Source organism: Panthera uncia, assembly GCF_023721935.1.
Source record: "Panthera uncia isolate 11264 chromosome C1 unlocalized genomic scaffold, Puncia_PCG_1.0 HiC_scaffold_3, whole genome shotgun sequence".
Taxonomy (NCBI): domain Eukaryota; kingdom Metazoa; phylum Chordata; class Mammalia; order Carnivora; family Felidae; genus Panthera; species Panthera uncia.
In genome coordinates this window covers 101,473,158-101,479,157 of record NW_026057584.1, presented here as the reverse complement: position 1 = coordinate 101,479,157, position 6,000 = coordinate 101,473,158, and the positions used below count along the sequence as shown (strand labels likewise).

At 36.9% G+C, this 6,000-nt stretch overlaps 1 protein-coding gene across 8 annotated transcripts in view; it reads right to left on the bottom strand.

Moving 5' to 3' along the window:
- Positions 1–6,000, bottom strand: part of PTPN4 (protein tyrosine phosphatase non-receptor type 4) — a 217,005-nt gene that overhangs the window by 44,190 nt on the left and 166,815 nt on the right. The window lies entirely within an intron of this gene.

The window sequence follows — 6,000 nt, the reverse complement described above, 5'->3', positions numbered from 1 at the left end:
AGAAAAGAAAAGAAAAGAAAAGAAAAGAAAAGAAAAGAAAAGAAAAGAAAAGAGTTCCCCTGAGAGAAGGGAACTGTGACTTAAAGAGAAAGCCAGCATCTACTATTAGGTAGTTCAGACAGGACTAGAAAAATAGGAACCAATGAAAAAAGTGGGCATCAGAGCTATGGCTGGTGTCTTACAAATATTGGTAATACTTTGGCTTAATTTAAAGATGGGAGGCAGAAAAAAATCTGTTATAAGGAGAGTATAGAAAGGAGTGTAATCCTAAAGGGATTATTTTAGTTACTTTTAAAAAAGAAAAGTGGGCAAGATAAACTCTGGAACTCTTTATGCTTTATAGAAGCATAAAATTTATTCTAATTTAAGACTGGAAAATAAGCAAAAACCATATTCTTGGTAGACCCTAATACAAACTTGACAGGACTGATGGATTATTTTAAGATTAATCTTCTAAGACGCATACCAGGAGCACATGTCTCTTTCAACTACAGTCACTAGTGCTATCCCAGCTCTTACTGCACAGTAACTCTACTATCCTATACTTATACTATGTTAAGATGCAGATAAAATTCTGATCCAAAATTCAAGATTCTTGACACATTGGCTAATCTATAGTAACATTTACAGCACTTCAAAGTAAACACCATTGCAGACTGATTACTAATAAATGCTCAATAAATTTAAAAAGTGCATATAAACCCTCAGGGATATGATATTAAGACTAGAATTGAAAATCTCATATTACTACATCAGTACGAATCCATTTCAGACTAAAGGTCCCAGACCTGAGATGCCTGGTTTCAACCAAACTTCAAGTCCCTGACCTTAGCTCCCAAAAGTAAGTAATACAGGTATCTGCCAGACATGGATGGCAGGTAAATACACTGCAGCTACAGCAGCCCAGGGACCTATGTGATTGGTCTTGCTGCCACAAGTACATCATCAAATACAGTGCATCCTCTGAGTCCCCGTAGCTTGATTATCTCCTCCTGTCACAGCTCCTTTGGTTCTTTTATTTCCTCGTCCTAGAGCGGTCTGGTATTTGCAGGATCCATAACACAGATGACCCTCGAACAACACAGTTTGATCTGTGCCGATTCACATACACATGGATTTTTTTTATAGTACAGTACTGTAAATGTACTTTCTCTTCCTTACGATTTTCTAATTAACATTTTCTTTTCTCTAGCTTACTTTACTGGTTAAGAATGTAGTACATATTACATGTAACACACAAACTATGTGTGAATCAAGTGATTATGTTCTCAGTAAGGCTTCTGGTCAACAATAGGCTATTAGCAGTTAAATGTGGGGGGAGTCAAAAGTTATATGTGACTTTTCAACTATGCAGGCATTAGCACCCTTTACTCCCCACATTGTTCAAGGGTCAACTGTATGCTGCTAGACTTGATCAAGATTGGCATGGGAATTGGGTCAAGCTGAGTATGGAGATAAAATTTTCAGTGGCAGTAGCTCAGAAGGGCAAAATGAAGGCAAATCTTTAAGAAAGATTTAAGTGAAAGGAATTCATAAGGTGTGGACAAAGCTGAGGTGAGTCATTAGGTAAGACTAGAATGGGACAGTCCAGGCATGGGACTGTCCAAGGAAATGGGTTTGATACTTCAGGATTATGAAATGTGTAAAGAGTCTCTTGTGATTAGGGCCTAAGGATCAAGTTGAGAATTTGGAGAATTCTTCATTGTATTCAACTAGACATCCATACTTCAAACATGCAGACAGATATGTGGCTATAATATTCTTAAAGCCTACCTACTAGTATATCCTCCCAAAGTAATTAAATTACACAATTATTACAGCTAACATCTACCAAACACTTTTTCTCTGCTTAACTGCTCATCTCATTAAATGTTCACAGCAACACTACAGGGAAGATATTATCATCCTATTTTTACAGGTAAGGAAATTGAGGCTTACAGAGATAAAATGTCTCATCCAAGCTCACGTAATTAGAAGTGGTGGAACCAAGTTTTAAACCCAGTCTGAATCCAGAGCTTGTGCTCTCAACATTATGTTACAGTTGTACTTTAATCAAAACAACTGCAAAAAACAGGAACAAAGCTATTTTAAATCAGAGGTTTCAAACTATTTGTAGCAGTGGACTCTTCTCCAAATACAATGCTTCTCAGAAGCCAATTTATAAAACAGAAAAGCTAAACAACCTACCTATCTGACAGTATCTGAGGCCTCAATAGAACTTAACAGAGAATGTCCCAAGACTATTTTCTATCATGCCATATAGAAAGTTATAAGTGATAACATGACTATATGTGAAATCCTAATAACATACTTCTAACTCAATGGTTTTAATATATTTAAAACCAATAATTTGCCTAAATGGTGGTGGGGGAGGGGGGCTGAGTGGGAACAAAACTTGAAACGTAATGTTCAAAATCTACCCACATAAAAAATCTGGAGGAAAAATTACCACTTGTGTTAACTTCTGAACATTAAGAATGGAGAAAGGGTGATGGGAATGAATATAATTCCAAAAGTGTTCCAATGCCCAACTCTCAAAGTGGGGTTTTTCAATACAAATATAGTAAAACCTTGGTTTGCGAGCATAATTAATTCCGGAAAAATGCTTGTGATCCAAAGCGCTTGTATATCAAAGCAAATTTCCCCATAAGAAATCATGGAAACTCAGATGATTCATTCCACAACCCAAAAATATTCACATAAAAAATGATTATACTACTGTAATATAATACGAATAAAGAAAATACAAAATATAAAGAAAAGTAAACAAATTAACTTGCACTGACCTTTGAAAACCTTCATGGCTGGTGTGAGGGAGATGAGAGAGGAGGGTTATCCTGCAGGACAACTTTCACTATCACTAGGGGAATCACTGCTATCTATTGACTCAATGGAATTTTTTCTGCATGCTCACAGGGATGCTGACTAGAGTACAGTATTAATAAATTTTTGTCAGTATTAATACTACAGTATTTACTGTAACTGGCAATAAGGCAGCAGAGGAAAGGGTCCATTATCTGCAGGCAGCCTGATCTAGAATGAAGGAAAGTATTCCTAAATTTAATCTTGCATGGAAAAGCAAGGGACTGTCTATAGGTGCTTTGAAGTGACAAAAAATACATTAGTACCAGTTGTGGGCATCTTCCAATGTTCTGAAAAATCACGGATATCTGCTAAACACTGTGGCCTGAGACTGAGCATATGAGCAAAGGAGATGATCACCCACAATCCGTCACCGAGACAGAGAGAAGAACCATTGGCTCAGTTGTGATCATGTGACATTTGGCATCACATACTACTCGTATTGCAGGACATCGCTCGTTTATCAAGTTAAAATTTATTAGGAATGTTTGCTCATTGGGGCGCCTGGGTGGCTTAGTTGAGCATATGACTTCGGCTCAGGTCATGATCTTGCAGTTCACAAGTTCAAGCCCCGCATCGGGCCCTGTGCTGACAGCTCAGAGCCTGGAACCTGCTTCGGATTCTGTGTCTCCCTCTCTCTCTGCCCCTCCCCTGCTGGTACTCTGTCTCTCTCTCTCTCTCTCAAAAATAAATAAAACATTAAAAAAATATTTTTTTTAAAGAAATGTTTGCTCATCTTGTGGAACACTCCCAGAACAAGCTACTCACAATCCAAGGTTTTACTGAAACTTGCTTATCTTCAACTTTGACATTTTAAAAAATAATGAAAATGTTACTTTTAAGTGCACTTTGCTGTCAACAAAGCAATATACTGTAAAATAGCATCAAAAGATTTGTTAAAACTGTCAATCAAGCCAGGTAGGCAAAAGCTTTGCTGATTTACTAGAGTCCAGTCAGCTTTAAATTTCCTCATGAATACTTCAACAGCAGCATTGAAAGCAGTTTATTCTGCAGTCAAAGCAGCTCTCTGTTGCTGTCCTTAGCAATCTGTATCAAAATAAAAAAATTAAATCTTAGGGGCACCTGGGTGGCTCAGTCGGTTAAGCATCCAACTTCAGCTCAGGTCATGATCTCAGGGTTCACAAGTTCAAGCCCCTCTTTGGGCTCTGTGCTGACAGCTTGGAGCCTGGAGCCTGCTTTGGATTCTGTGTCTCCCTTTCTCTCTGCCCCTCCCCCAGTGCACTCTGTCTCTGTCTCTCTCAAAAATGAATAAACATTAAAAAATTTTTTTTCAAATAAAATCTTAACCACCCAACTTACATGCTTTGTGATGGTTTTGTAGAAATGTCCACACTTCCCTGTTACATACTGATAGGAGTATACTAACATTTGTGGTATGAATTTACTAAAATAAGCACCTGTTAAGTATTTTCAAGTTAATTTAGGATTATTGTTTTTCTCAGAAAATCACAAACTAAAACGGTCTAATCTTCTGTGAAACATTTAAAGAAAGGAAGGAAATGGTAGACTGTAGTTTCAATTGCCCCTGCCTATAAATGGTAACTTTATTCTAAGCAGTACAAACAACCTATTTGTTTCCATAACAAACACACCTATGAGTTAGCAGTGTTTTCGTCTTGTGAAGAAGGCAACCTGACGCAGTAATTAAAGTCAGGACTCAGGTTTCACCTCAAAGGCCCTATACTCACTCAAAAAACAGGGAACTGGTGAGATGATCTCAAGATCTATTTCAATACATGTTGAAATGCTTTGTGCTTCATCTGACACATTGTCTGAATTCTTTTCACATTTGGCCAATATAAAACTAAATCCTATTGATTCCAAGTTGCAAAATATTTTCTCTGAATTGCAAAAATCAATCAACCAACCAAGGGATTACAACAAAGCCCTGTCTAGGATACAAAAATTCTGCTGGTTGGGTCAGATAGGGAAGACCTGAATGTTAGTTCTATAAAATGGGATAAATCCTGTTAAGTGGGCCTTCTCATCTATAAATGGGGAATAAAAGTCTTTTCTATTTCATTGAGTTCAACAGTGAGATAATTTATGAAAAAGCTGACTGTAAACAATTAATTTGTTTACCATTAAGCTTATTTTTTCAGAACTCTCTCATTATTCTTAAGGTTAAAACTGGCTGAATTTCAAATGCAGTGTTAGAGATTCAAACCTGAATACAAAACACACAAGTTTCATAAATAAAATACATGTCCAAGGAGAAATACAGGTCCAGGCATTTGAAATTCTTGTGGATCAGGATGGGGAAGCAAAAACTGCACAGTTCCAATCTATCCTAAACTTGCATCTCCATTTAAGTTCAGGAAACCAGAACGAAGGTTTTTTTGGATTGGTGAATCCATAAAATTTACATATGGAAACACTCAATTCTATGTGTATGTATACACATGTGTATGTGTGAGTGTCTCTACAAAAAGGGCCCTTTAAAAAAATGGATGGAGATAATTTGATTAGGCCCTGGAATGGTATTATTGTTCTGTAACAAGACAGGCTTTTGAGATTCCTCTATATGGTTTATTTCTATGTGCTCAAAGTATGTCATTTTTAAATTTAATTACTTAACATTTCCATCATGTTCTTAATTATTGTACTTTTTAAAGTTTCAGAATTGGAAAATATATGCTTACTAAAAATCAAAGTTTATAATGCTAATTTTTAAAGCAATCAAAAACAAAATCTCCATCAATCTTGTCTCCTGTCAACTCATTCTCCACAGGTGTCACTGTGCAGTGTATATCTTTCCTACCCTTCCAACCTCTTTACTATACACGTACAATCAAAATGTTTGACTAAGACATGTTACCAAGACTGAATTCCACTTGTCTTAATGGCTCAGCCAGTCTTCCTTGGCTGCTCCGACAGTGAGGACAACCGCTTCCTCTGTATCTTGTCACATGTTCCAGCTCCTGCACCTACCTGCTTTGCTGACCAGTCCTTTTACCCTTCCACCCATCACTTTCAGACCTCTCCTTTCTTCAGCCCTGATCATAGTCACTCCATTCTACACCCCTTCTCGATAATAAATGCATCTTTATATGAAGCCACATTTCTTGTAAAGAATTTTATTTTTCTTTCCTAATTCTTACTCTGAATTTTTACTTG